Source organism: Herpailurus yagouaroundi, unplaced genomic scaffold (assembly GCF_014898765.1).
Source record: "Herpailurus yagouaroundi ecotype Mexico unplaced genomic scaffold, PumYag 165, whole genome shotgun sequence".
Lineage (NCBI taxonomy): Eukaryota > Metazoa > Chordata > Mammalia > Carnivora > Felidae > Herpailurus > Herpailurus yagouaroundi.
In genome coordinates, this window is record NW_024412406.1 from 31271689 (window position 1) to 31286560 (window position 14872).

The 14872-nt window shown below is 38.1% G+C and overlaps 1 protein-coding gene across 4 annotated transcripts in view; it reads right to left on the reverse strand.

Moving 5' to 3' along the window:
• Positions 1-14872, reverse strand: part of SNTG1 (syntrophin gamma 1) — a 916326-nt gene that overhangs the window by 236319 nt on the left and 665135 nt on the right. The gene's annotated exons all lie outside the window — the stretch shown is intronic.

Genomic DNA, 14872 nt, shown 5'->3' on the forward strand with positions numbered 1-14872 from the left:
TACTGAATATTGGGCCACGTTCTCTGACTAATAAATTATTTGGATTTATTCACTGGTTTCCACTAAGTCTTAACATACAGTTGTACGTGTAATAGCCCACAGTTCAAGAACTGAATAACGTGTCACCAAGCGTGCAAGCTATAATGCAGCCTTAGGTTTGTGACATAAAGCCTGTGAGGCAAACAAGACAGAAGTCACTGCTTTTTATTTTACAAGTGAGAAGTGGAAAACATTTCAAAGTTAAACGACTTGCTCAAATATAGCAGCTAAAAATGACAGACTGACGAGTAAAATTACATGTATGAGCGAGTTCTCCATTTTTCCCACTGGGCCTTTTTCCAAGGAGGTTAATGGCAAACCTTCAGTAATTATTTTAAAAAGCATATTTGAGTCTCATAGTGATTTTGAGATGATAATCCCCACCTCTCAGCTCTCACATAGCCCCTATAGACAGAGTCCATTTACCCTGTATCACCTCACTGCCCTAGTACTGAGAAGGAGGTAGAAAACGCCGTCCCCTCGGGTACTAGAAAACAGGGTAACATGGAGGGAGGGGCTTCTCTGTAAATTAGTAAGACTGCATTTGTGTAAATTACTTACTTTGCATATTTCCCTTTTGGGATTAATGACTATGGAGTTTCAATCAACACAACGAACATACATCAGGTGTCTACCATATTCAAAACACCGTATTTTGTAATCCAGAAAATCTGCAGTGTTGAGATCAGGACAAAAAAGCCCTTTGGTTCTACAGATTATCCAACCAGTGAGAAGACAGGTGTTCACAATAAAATAAAAGGAAAAACAAAGGCTACAAGAAAGGTTTTTAAAAGTGAACACCGTATGTAACTTACTCAGACCCGAACCTACTTAGCTTGCTAGACATCACGGGATTTTTGTCTAGTTTCTCTGCTGATAATACGGGTAGCATTGATGTTGGGCGCAGTCTTCTCATTGCTTAGCACGACAAGAACAAACAAAAACCAGGGCAATGCCTGCCCTCACAATGGGAAGCTCTCCGGTGTTTTTCCGTCAGTCTCTCACTGGTCATACCTCAGAGATCATCAGTGCCTTTAGCACATGAACAAGCGTTCAATTACCAAACCAAATGTAATCAACTGCTTACTGAGGCCCGAAAATATTTAAATCAGACCTTTATGTTTGAATGACTCCCCATCTTCCTACAGAGATGCCAAGTATATTTATAAAATGCAGTCACTGCACATTAATAAAGCACATTCCATTCAAATCTTGAGGGAAGGGAAAGAAAAGACTTCTTTAATAGGCCGAAAGTATTGTAACTGATTTCTTATACATGGTTGTAATATCAGAAGCAGAAGAGTGAGGTATAGAACCTCTCCAATTTATCTAAGAAAGTCCAACGTGTTTAATTTTTTGTTTTAATGTTTATTTTTGAGACAGAGAGAAACAGAGCATGAATGGGGGAGGGCCAGAGAGAGAGGGAGACACAGAATTCGAAGCAGGCTCTGGACTCTGAGCTGTCAGCACAGAGCCCGACGGGGGGCTTGAACTCACAGATTGCAAGATCATGACCTGAGCCGAAGTCGATGCTCCACCGACTGAGCCACCCAGGCGCCCCGAAAGTCCAGAGTGTTTAAAACAAAGTTTCATGAAGATGCCAATATTGTATAATCATATTGGATTGCAATATCCAGCGTGCACACTTCTTCTAAGTTCTTATTAAAACCACAGCTCCATGAATGTTTAGTTTGTAAACAGAGTTCCAGATTTAAGTCGAATGCCTGAAGGAAGAAAGAAATCATAACGCTTTCCCTTATTTTTTTTTTAATTATTTTTTTTTTCAACGTTTATTTATTTTTGGGACAGAGAGAGACAGAGCATGAACGGGCGAGGGGCAGAGAGAGAGGGAGACACAGAATCGGAAACAGGCTCCAGGCTCTGAGCCATCAGCCCAGAGCCCGACGCGGGGCTCGAACTCACGGACCGTGAGATCGTGACCTGGTTGAAGTCGGACGCTTAACCGACTGCGCCACCCAGGCGCACCAACGCTTTCCCTTATTTTTATAGAACCCTGCATAAGATCATCTCACACCAAATGAATTGTTGAAATCTGAAAAACAAAGCTAAATGTTATCACACCCACATTAGATTTGCAGCTGCAGGATACAGTTGCTAAATACTTGTTTGTGCATATTATCGGAACACGTTTGCACAACATAGAACTAAGAAGTAAATATTTTACCACTGCTTGTACTGCTCCCTGCCGCACCCTGTCATCTCAGCCTATTGCGTGAGCCATTTAAATATGCCATTCTAAATTTTAAAGCCATCCCTCTGTGATGCACGCTGGGTACAGTACAAACACGCTGATACCATTAGCAACATTGTTGGGGCCACCCGAGTACGCGGTGCTGCACTTCCTCGGTAACTGAAGTTTGCACAGGGAGAAACACAGCCGTGCTGCTATGGGAAGCCGGTGGGTTTCTTCGGGTGTCTGGTAATTTGAAATATTTGCCAATAGATGTTGTATGTCTCAAATATAATATGTGCAAAAGTAGGGGAACTAATTTGCATTATATGTTGCTAAGGACGTGAAGAAAAAAATACATCTGTTCTTTTGCTTAATGATTACTTCAAATTTCAGCCTTCAGAGAACTCCCTCATGCACAAAAATGTTGGAGATACTACAGTCGTAAGAGCCCTTATGATATTTAGCAAACTGTGCAGGATGCGTGAGCTTTATGAGACGCATGTACTTGGAAGCCTTGCATGTTACTTACATGGATATTACTGACAGGATATAAGAATGACCCTTGGCAAAATTATAAACTGACCTCCTTTCTATTTTGTCACCTCGAACTTCTCTCTAGTCTACTTTTCTACTTGGAACCCTGCTTCTTTTCCAACAGAGTCCCTAAGGACACTCCTGCCACCTGGTACCTGAATGACAAAAACAAGGAAACAACTCTGGGAAAATCTCTTTGCATTCAACACTCAGCGGCTTCCTCAAACCGCATGAGTCATGGTCCCAATCCAAAGGAGGTGCCACAAGGGGGTATCCTCGACCATTTGTTAAACGGAGATTGGGCCCTTCAAGTTCTTAAAACTGCATTTTTGTCAGAGGCCATCTGGGATCACTGGGTGGCCTCAAAGAAATGGCTTAGCAACGAGGAATTTAAGCTTTATCTGTTTAAATGAATTGGAGTAAATTAATGGCAATTACAAAAATCCGTAGGCTATTCATTTGAGACATAAAACTGAAATGGTTTATGTTCCATGAAGACATTTTAAGAATGAATGTTCGCTGAGGTTATGTGAACTCACAAATAGTACCTTCAGATGAGACGGCATTAGAGAAAACCAGCGATTATAAATCTCCCAAACATTTCCTTTGAAAAGCAGGTGGTACGTAGGTGAGAATAAGGGCAGCTGGGCTCCCGTCCCAGCTGGAGTATGAAACGCTAGAGCCATATGTCTTTTGAGATTCCTTTATTCACATTCCACCTGCTTTAGGTCTATGTGGAGTCCTGGGGAGGATAAGGGTTGGTGTTGGTCAGGAATAAGAGGAAGGGAAAAAAAAAAAAAAAACAAAACTGCTCTGTCTCCATAGCAACCTGGGACAGCTGTACCCCCAGACAGAGCAGCTCCACAGCTATAACCTACTGAGAGCAAAGAAGAAGCATGGGAAAGACATGTTGACAGATTGACTGGGGCCACAATTTGTCAGCTCACTGGACTGGGAAATCGCTACAACAACACTGCTGACTCGTTCCTATCTTTGCTTCATAAACTGGAGACTCAATAAATAGGTGTGTAACGCATGGCACGGCGGGCCGAACACTCCAGGGCCGGCTTGGATTCTGCTCGCCGCCGGAACTGACCATCTCCCTTCCATGACTGTGCAGACATCAAAAAGCGAATTAAGAGCAACAAACGTGGCATCGTAAAGGAGACCATGAAGACTAATAAAGTATGCCTTCTCTTTGATACTGCTTTGTGAAAGAAGCTCAAAGGAATTCTTAGACATTTTCTAAACCAATGATCACAGTCTCTTTGATGTAACTAGGAGATGGATGACCTTATTCCAATTGTTGGTAAGAAAAAAATCTCAGAAAGATGCTATGATTTCCTTCCCGAAGTGCAGAGTAACAAAGTGGAAAACCAACTGCAGGCGTCGTGTATTAAATCTCAGTGGCTTTGCACATAGGAAAACAGTATACTTTTTGAATTTCGTTGGATGTGGTCATAATTACTTGCTACCCAATAAGCATAATACTTCACATTCCTCGAATAAATGAAACATGGATAATTATAGGAAAAGAGCGTAAACATTTCCAAATAAAGCACGTTATAAATTGTCTATCACTAGCATCTGATAATACTTTGTATGTTGTATATAATACCTTACACTGTCTTCTGTGTATCATACCATGTGCTACATGTTGTATAGTATACCTTATATTGTATATTGTATATGTTATACTGTATGTTGTATATAATACCTTACATTGTATATAATATATTACCTATGTTGTATATAATAACTTATAAAAACTTAACAGTTTGTATGCTTTCAAACTGTTACTGCTCTGTTTTGTGGGGGCTATCATCATCTTAAACTATAAACCATTTACAAGGAGAAACCGAGTATCTAGTATGATTTTTTTATCTACGCTTTTTTTATCTATTAACTGTATTTCCAATACAATTGGAAATTGTATTGATAATTGATAATAGAATTGATAATTCTATTATCTATTAACTGTATTTCCAATACAATTAATATTTAATAAAAATAATAGCAATTACAGTTTTTGTCTCTCACATAATATTAGAACTATATCACCTTTGAAACAATTGTGTACTCTCATTTTCACAACCTTTCTATTTTTTTCAATGAAATATTGTGTATTGTTAAATATAGGCTGATTTACATTGTAAAAGCAAACATATTGTACTAATCTTTATTAGACCATATAAGGTATTCTGTAACTGGTCATCAAAATATAATTTTGTAAAGAATGTAAAATGCCTTTGACTAAGCCTTCAATATCGAGTCGGTGTGAAAAGAACACTGTTGAGATTATAAATATTTTCTGGAAACTTTATGCTGTCAACGTTTTTCATACCAAAAGAGCATATCTCATCTAATTATTTTAGTGCTACCTGGCGGTTTGTTTCCATTTACTTTCTCGATTTTTTTATGATGCTATAAGTCAGGAGCACATTACTTTCCCTGAGCAGCTTTCCAGGTAAATAGTAAATAAGTAAACCAAGCATTACGGGTCCAACTCTTGAAATGGAACCAGAGGTATTTCTCTCCTGTATATTTCAAGATATCTCCAGTCAGTGAAGTGAAAATGGCTGTATCCCTTCCAGGGGCACTGCAGGCAGCTGACAAAAGGTTGGCCTGAAAGTTAAATTTGCTCGTGTTGAAAAAGATCTCAAGGAAAGAGAAGACGATAACGATTTCCAAACCTATAATGAGAGTGAGTGTGACTGTGCGTGTGGTGAAGAGAAGGAGAAGGAGGAGTGACTTACTGCAGAATGCTACATTGAAGAGTTTGTAAGTCTTGTGAGTTAGAAAAAGAAACTACGTGTATTATCTTTCAAGACATTTGACATGTAGTTCTAACCAGAAGTGTTCTTTCCTCAGTTAGATTGAGGTCCTATTATTTTTTTCATCTCCATAATTAGTTATCTATTTTTATAACCTTTCCTCATCCAGTTCATTATCCTAATCAAAGACCTTTGCTGAAACTTCTACAATGAAAAGTACAACAACATTCATTAAGACCCCAGGATATCTTGAAATAGAGATGAATATCTGTAATTGTTGGGGTCTCGTCAACAGAAACTAATTGAAGCATTTCGAAGAAAGGAATTTAATCAAGGGTTTGGGGGGAAATCTCAACGGAGGAATGAGGCAATGTGTAGATTAGCTTTTGCAGAAACCCTCAGCCAGCCTGATACTGGGAACAAGCCATAGGGGTGATGTTGGTTGGGCCCAGGAGCCACACTGGTACTAGCCTGGACGTTGGGGTCTCTGTGAAAACAGAGGAAGGGTGTCTCCGTGAGTTACAGTCAAGCCAGGATGTACAAATCTTATGCCGTATGAAACCATGTTGTCTGCAGATGTTTGCTACATGAATCATCAGGGACATTCAGAAGGTGGAGGAAAGTTGGATGGCAACAAACAAACAAACAAACAAAGAATTCTACCCCGCAGTGAGGAAATAGGTAGAAGACCAGCATTAAGAAATCCATCATAAATGCTGCAGGAGAAAAAGCATTTTTTCTATTAACACAACACACTTCAGATTTGGAGCACTCAAAAACACTGTCAGCAGTTAGTATTAGATGAGATTCACATTCAGGACAGAAAGCTGAATCAAGAGTTCTTTAAAACTCAAGCTCTATTACATTCCTGAAAAAAAAAATAAAAATAAAAACAGCTAAAAATTTCAATTCCCATTACATTTTGAGAAGAAATTATTATAACAAAATCATCTCCAAACTATTTAATCTAAATGGCATGTCCTCATCAAAAGCTGAGCTCTGGAGCTTGAGCCTATTAGTTTGAATTCTATTTCCACAATTTGCCAACTGTATAACCCTAGGCAACTGATTTAACTTCTCTGTGATACACATTTCTTATCTGGGAAGTAATGGCAATAGTCATCTCTATCTAACAAGTTTTTGAAGATTAAGTGTTTTGCTACCAACAAAATGCTTAGACAAGAGCTTGGCACCATATTTCCTTAATAAATGTTAGCTCACATTACCAGAAAACTATTTAGGTTAAATGAAGTAAGAATTTCATATAAAATGTTTTACTATAGAACTGTATTTATTTCTATAATGGGAAAAATTAAAAATTGTTTTCAGTAAGTATAGGGAGGACTCCGGTAGAGACTCAGAAGCACATCTGACTATACACACCCATTCACTTTCTTGCCTTAAAAGCCACAAGACAAACTCCCGGAAGTCTTCGACATCAAATAGTATAGCTGATTGAAATCGGAGGAATCCCCAAGAAAACCAAAGATAGCTTTGGCCATACAAACACACTACTACACTCTGAGATAGACAAGGAAGGCAAAATCTGAAAATGTACTTTCAATGGGCATAGTTTACATTTTACAGACATCCTGAAATTGGAAAAATAAACACAAACAAACAAAACAAAACAAAACACCCACCAAACTGGTGATTAGGAAATTGCTTCAGTATTTAGAAAAGTGAAATGGCTGATAATAACCATCCCATTTCCGAGACAAAGAAGAACTTTAAACTAAGTCTTAACACATTTTACATGTCATTTAGAAATTTATAATTGGGACACAGAAACAAGGGAAGGAATCCAAAAGCCTGTAATTAAATCCTAAAGCAATCAAGTGTATTTGGGAATGACTTAAGAGTCTGAAGAGTTTTTCAAAGCGACGTTTTCAAAATGGTAGGTGGAGATTCAGATTCTGTTGATTCATCTGTAATCCCATGGTTCTTTGTGGGAAAAGTAAAGACATATTTTAAAGCCTGTAGTCCAAGGGCTGATATACAAAGCTTCCTTTCTTTTTTCTTTTTTTTAATTTTTTTTTTCAACGTTTATTTATTTTTGGGACAGAGAGAGACAGAGCATGAACGGGCGAGGGGCAGAGAGAGAGGGAGACACAGAATCAGAAACAGGGTCCAGGCTCTGAGCCATCAGCCCAGAGCCCGACGCGGGGCTCGAACTCACGGACCGCGAGATCGTGACCTGGCTGAAGTCGGACGCTTAACGACTGCGCCACCCAGGCGCCCCAAAGCTTCCTTTCTTAAGATGGCAAAAGAATGTTGTGACAGACAATTGAATAAAAATCCGTGGGAATTCTCTTGAAAGAGTGAGAAAAGAAGAAACAAGGTCCATAAGAGAGGAGGAAAACCACTTCTTAGTGGGACAGCCTACTTTGCGGTGGAGAGGGCATTGCATTATTTCATTCACTATATATTTATTGATCACTGGGACTGTGTCAGTACACAAAGCACTGAATAAAAGAGAAACAATTCTCACTCCCAAGGAGTTGACATTCTGGATAGGAGAGTGAAAAAATAAAAAAACAAAAAACAAAAAAACAGTCAAAGAAAAAAAAATATAAGGTCATTGTAAGTACCTTTGGATTTAGGTTTTTTGTTGTTGTTGTTGTTGTTTTCCTAAGTAAGCTTTTTATATGAGACTAGTTCTAGATCTATAGAAAGTTGAAAAGAGCATTCCTATAGAGCCCACCCCCAGTTTCCCCTACCGTGAACATTTTGCATTCAATATAGTTCATCTCTCAGAGGTCATGAACCAATATTGATACATTCTTAACTAAGTTGGCATTTTGCCATTCTAGGGTTGCCATTCAAGTGAGGGCATAAGCCGGACAGGCAAATAGATAATGGGGGAAGGCAGCAAACTATGCAAACAGACGAAGTATGTCCGCCTAGATGCCAAAGCTTCTAATCTCTTCAGGAAAAGAAAGCAATTCTGAATTTTTATGCGATCTCTTGATTTTCTTTAAAATTTTTAACTGTAGCAAAATACACATCAAGTTTAATGTGTTAACCATTCATAAGTGTACAGTTTAGGAGTTTATACATACTTACATTGTTGTGCAACAAATGTCCAGATGTTTTTCATCTTGTAAAAGTGGAACTCTACAACCATTAAAAAAATACCCCATTTCCTCTCCCCGACCGTCCCTGGCAACTATCATTCTACTTCCTGTTTCTGTAAGTTTGAGTAGTCTAGATACATCATATAAGAGGAGTCATACAGGATTTATTTATTTGTAGGTGCGTGACTGGTTTATGTCTCTTAGCAAGGGGTCCTCAAGGTTCATTCATGTTGTAACATTTGACAGGATTACTTTCCTTTTAAGACTGAGTCATAGTCCATTGTAGCATTCTAGTTTTACTTTCCTTGCCTGGGTTTTTGGTGTGATAGGCAAGAAATCATTGCCAAATCCAATGTAAAGCTTTACCTTTGTTTTCAACTTGGAATCTTATAGTTTTAGGTCTTACATTAAAATTTAATCAATTTGGGGCACCTGGGCAGCTCAGTCAGTTGAGCATCCAAATTCGACCCAAGTCATGATCCCGAGGTTCACGAGTTCAGTCCCCGCGTCGGGCTCTGTGCTGACAGCTCAGGGCCTGGAGCCTGCTTCAGATTCTGTCTCCCTCTCTTTCTGCCCCTCCCCCACTCACACTCTGTCTCTCTGTCTCTCTCTCTCAAAAATAAATAAACGTTAAACGAATTAAAGATATTTAATCCATTTTTAGTTAAATTTTGTGTATGGTGGAAGGGAAGATTCCAAAAGCATTTGTTGAAAAAACTGTCCTTACCTTATTAAATGGTCTCAGTATCTATGTCAAAAATTATTTGACCATATATATGAGGGTTTATTTCTGGACTCTCTATTCCATGAGTTTATACCTGTTTTTACACTGCTTCTACATCATTTTCATTAATGCAGGTTTGTAATAAGTTTTGGAAGTGTGAGACCTACAATTTCGTTTTGGATATTCAGGGTCATTTCATGGATTTTTCTATTTCTGCAAAAAATAATGTTATTGGGATTTTTTTAAGCTTATATATTTATTTTGACAGAGGGAGACAGAGAGCTACGGAGGGGCAGAGAGAGAGGGAGAGAGAGAGAGAGATAATCCCAAGCAGACTCTGCACTGTCAGTGCAGAGCCCTATGTGGGGTTCGAACCCATGAACTATGAGTGTATGACCCGAACCAAAGCCAAGAATCAGACACCTAACTGACTGAGCCTCCTAGGCACCCCTCATTGGGATTTTGATAGAGACTGCATTCGATTTGCAGATTGCTATTGACATCTTAACAAAATTATATCTTTTTTAATGTTTATTTATTTATTTATTTTGAGAGAGAGAGTGGGGGGAGAGGGGCTCCAACATGAGGGTCCATTGCATGAACCGAGAGACCCCTGAGAAAGAACCATGAGAACCTGAGCCTAAATCAAGTCAGACGCTTAACCAGATAAGCCACCCAGGTGCCCCAGTATCTTTTTTTCTTGGTGTTGATGGAATTAAATCCTTCATTTTTGTTTGGATTGTTCATGATAGTGTTTAAAAATGCAACTGCTTTTTTATCCAGTTACATTGCTGTGTTTACTAGTTCTAACATTTTTAATGTAATCTTTAGGATTTTCTACATGTAAAATTATGTCCTCTGTGAAGAGAAATAATTTCATTTCTTCTTGTCCGATATGGATGTCTTTTGTCTTTCTTGATTAATTGCACTGGCTAAGACTTTCAGTACTATGTTGAGTGCAAGTGGTGAGAGTAGGCATCTTTATTTTATTCCTGAACTTAGAGAAAAAGCTTTTAAGTCTTTTGGTCTTTTGCTACCGAGTATGATTATGCTGGGCTTTTCATATATAAAGCCTTTGTTATGTTGAGGTAATTTATTTCTATTCCCAGGTTTTTTTTAAAAATTTGTAATGTTTATTTATATTTTGAGAGATAGAGACAGAGAGAGGGAGAGAGAGAGAGAGCATGAGCGGGGAAGGGGCAGAGAGAAATGGAGACAGAATCTGAAGCAGGCTCAAGGCTCTGAGAGACCCATGCGGGGCTCAAACTCACAAGCTGAGCCGTGAGATCATGACCTAAGCCAAAGTCGGACACCCCGTCAACTGAGCTACCCAGGCGCCCTGTGTTTAGTGTTTGCTTTTTTTTTTTTTTAGTCAGAATACGGTGCTGAATTCTGTCAAATGCGTTTCTACATCAATTGAGACAATCATTACGTTTTCTCACTGGTAAGTATTCCATTTCATGATTGTACTACAGTTTGTTTATCCATTCATACGTTGAAGGGCATGGTGATTGCTCTAGTTTTCAGTAGTTGTGAATAAAGCTTTACTGAAAATTCCTGTATATATTTTTGTGTGGACATATGTTTCCATTTTGGGGGAGGGTAAATATCTTTGAATGTGGACGCTGAATTTTACATTACTGTTTAGCTTTGTAACGGTCAAACCATGGTTTCATTTTGCATTTTCACCTGCCATCAATGAGAATTCCTCTTGCTCACCTCATATTCACTAGTGCCTCATATTGTTGGCTTTGAGCTGTGCTATTCTGCTAGATTTGTAGTGGCAACTTGACTATTCTGTTTCATTTGTGGCACATAATAGATGACAATTTTTAAACACATAGAAAATAAGCATGTTGTAAGGGTATCAGCCCACAGAATTGAAGCAATGGGTGTAGAAACATGTTCTGGTAGGAAGGAACAAGGGTTTCTACACACACACACACACACACGCACACAGTGATTTTTAAATGATGGCTGGATTAAGATGTTTCACCAGGGCTGACATGAAGAAATTTATACCTCTGTACTGGAGTCTTGAACGTATTTCAATCACAAAACATCATCTCATACTAATATTTTACACTTATTACATGCTTTTAGAGCTAAAATTTCTTGTTGGGGACATCAAATTTGGCCAAAAATAGTCCATTGGTTTATAATCTACTTTCCAGGGAATAGAGCGAGGGAATATGTATTCCGTCTCTTATCTTTTTTCTTATTCTAGCCACAGCTCTATTTCCCAGTTATTCTTGGAATGCTCCCCCTCTGATGCCAGGCAACCCAAACTGGCAAATGACGTCTATAAATGCAATGGGAAAGACTCAAAGTCGAGAGTGACTTATCAGGGAAAGTCTCTGATCAGAGTTTTAGTCTGAGCTCTGGACGGCATGAATGACCTACCATGGAGATCAGGGGAGAAAACTGTAGGCAGAGATGACAAGGGCAAAGGCACCAAGGTGAACGTGAGCCTAGGTGGGAGAAACCAACAACAGTATGAGGGTATGTGGGGGCTGCCCATGGTGGGCTAGTGGGAGACTGGTACCAGGTAATTTTGGGAATGGTGGGCATGTAGGTCATTTAAGCCCAGATAGAGTTTTCATTCATTTTACATGTGCTGGGAAACCACAGAACATTTTCCGGCATAAGTGATGCGATGGCTGCTGTGTGGTAAGTTGCTCATGGTGGGGGCATGTGGGGAATAAGCTTGGAAATTTCCTGGGCTTGCACCAATTGGTTAATAGGGCATAAAGAATAATAAAGCCATAGGATGCTCACACCCAAGTTTGGGTAAACCAGATTAGGTGAATAAGGATAGAGAAGGGGGACTAAGGCCCCCAGAATAAAGAGGGGCTAAGGCCCTCAGAATAGGGGGGTGGCAAATGCCCCCAATACAAAGGCATATGAGGTAAACAAGATTAGGTATTCAGGACAAAAGTGCCCCCCGCATTTAGTACTATAGCAGAAAGCTGCTTTCACAGGAAGGAAGGACCAAATTAGGTAAACAGGTGAATAGAGCTACAGACCACTGTGCTGTGGGTGAAGGTGCCCAGAGCAGAGCTGATTCACAAAAGAAAAGGGACCTTGTTAACCCTGAGGTCATTTGCTCTGTCTCATCCCCTAGGCTAGCTAAGATGAACAGAGATGCTGCCTCATGTCTGCTGTAAACACCCTTCCTCCCACGCCCGGATTTTGTCTTGTATTAACCCAAACCCCTAACCCCGAATATCTTTAAGACTCCCTTTCCCTGACGCCCATGAGTTAATGTTCACAGAATTATTGTCTCTTTGTGCACGTCCCTCACCATGTTTGTAAGCCTTCTGATCTTAATAAAAACGGAGCAAGGACCCTTATTCGGCGCTCTTGTCTTTTCTGGACATTAGCCATCTCTCACTTTAATCCTGCGTCCTGCTTTCTTGCAGGACAAGAAAAAGTCTATAGTCTTTCGTCTAGACTAGTGTATAGACTATACAAAAGTCTAGACTAGACTTTTGTATAGTCTAGAGTCTAGAGTCTATGACAAAGGCAGGTACACGATGAAGTCAGAGGCCACTGAGGTAGTCCAGGCAAAAATAATAGTATCATAGACTAGGAGATGATATTATTCACTGAGAGAAGTGGGCATATTTGTGTTTAGTTCAGAACAGTCCACAGGCTGGAATTTGCAATAGAAAAGAAGAATCTTGGCTGCGTGTCTTGCCTTTTAGACTTCATAACTAAATTCTGTTATTTATAGCAATGAGGAAAGCAAGAAACGTTATTAATTAAGACCTCTAGTTGGCTGTGTTAAGTATGAAATGTGCATTTGATCTATGTGGAGGTACCAAGTTGGCACTGACAGAATAATATTTACTGGTATAAATTTCTCTACACATATGTACATTCTAATAAGCAATGATATGTGGCTAAAATAATTAAGACTAATGAAAATCTATACTTAATTTATCTTTAATGACAAAGGAAGATCTCACCATAATTAAAAGAAAAATATCTTAATCTTTATCTAATATAAACTCTTTATCTCTTACACTTATAAACCTCCTTTAGTGAGAAGATAACTGAGTAGGTCTTTGTCATTCACAATGGACCACCTCAGACCTCAAAACTGTCATGATGCTGTGGTTTCACATGGACTATGATGAGTGCGTGGGAGATACTTGCCAATAGAAAAAGGAATATCCACGAACTGAAAGTCCTATCAATGAAGGGAATATTTATAATTAAGACGAAGTATGTTCTAATAACTATCCAAACTGTGACACTTTTCTCTTGAAATTCTGAAGAGAATCTTTTGTTTCAAACAAAAGAGGAGGGTGCTTATTTTTCTTTTGTCCTCTAAGTTACAGTAATCATTTTTGTTTTCAAAACATGTATTTACTGAGTGAATCTTATGCACAACTTTTTGTAGCCCGTTGACCATCAACTTTGGAAGTAAGACTGGATTAGACTTAATTCTGCCACTTTGACTCAAATTTGGGCCAATTATTCCCATGCTTTTTTAGGCTTGCTTTCCTCATTTGTAGAAATGAAATAGTAATAACTTCTGTGTACCTGAGATAATGACATTGCCTGACACATGGCTTGGTTTACACTATGATCAAATGCCCAAGTAACTTGTCATTGTGAAACAAAGAATTATTTATTTCTTCATATTCTTTGTTGAAAAGTTAGAAATTATAAAAATTCACAGAGTAGAAAATAAACACCATCTGTGATACTATATCCAATAGAAACACTTGGGTTAATTTCTTTTAAACCTTTATATTTTTATTTGTGAAAGCTAATTTAGACCAGATATGTATATTCTTATGCAAGGTGCTTTTAACACCTCAAGTATATGTATAATATTTTTTTATTTTTTATTTTTTTAAGTTTTTATTTAAATTTCAGTTAGTTAGCATTCATTGTAATAATTAGTTACAGCTGTACAATAATATATTTAAATTTTTTTCTCATGTTAAGAATCTGTTTATAAACAGACCATAATTAACCTTGAGAAAGGGAAAAATAGTAATATATATACAAGAAAAATAAAAACCCATAAATATAAACTTCAAACACATATATCATTTACCCCATCTCTATAATATCTCTCTGAAAAAAATCCTAGTGAACAAAACAATGATTGTCTGATATTTTGTTTTCCATCCTTCCCAGTAAACATTTCAAAAGAGTAAAATGGAAGAATTTAATAAATCTGTTTATTTTTTCCAGGCTCACGCAGGCTCAGACTCAGCAAGAAGGCTTGTACTAAAGACAAAATAACGTCATCTATTGTAGGATAAGCTTGTAGCATAATTAGAATACACACACACACACACACACACACATATACACCTATATGAATATATATAATACACATATAACATATATAAAATGTATATATAACATATATCTATAAATATATATAAAATGAAAAACTTCTCTGTTTTTATTGTAATTTCTTACATTGTTTTATTACAATTTTCAGACTGTTGAGTAATCATAAGATAAATAATAGAAACATTTGTTTAATCTGAAGCATTTCCCC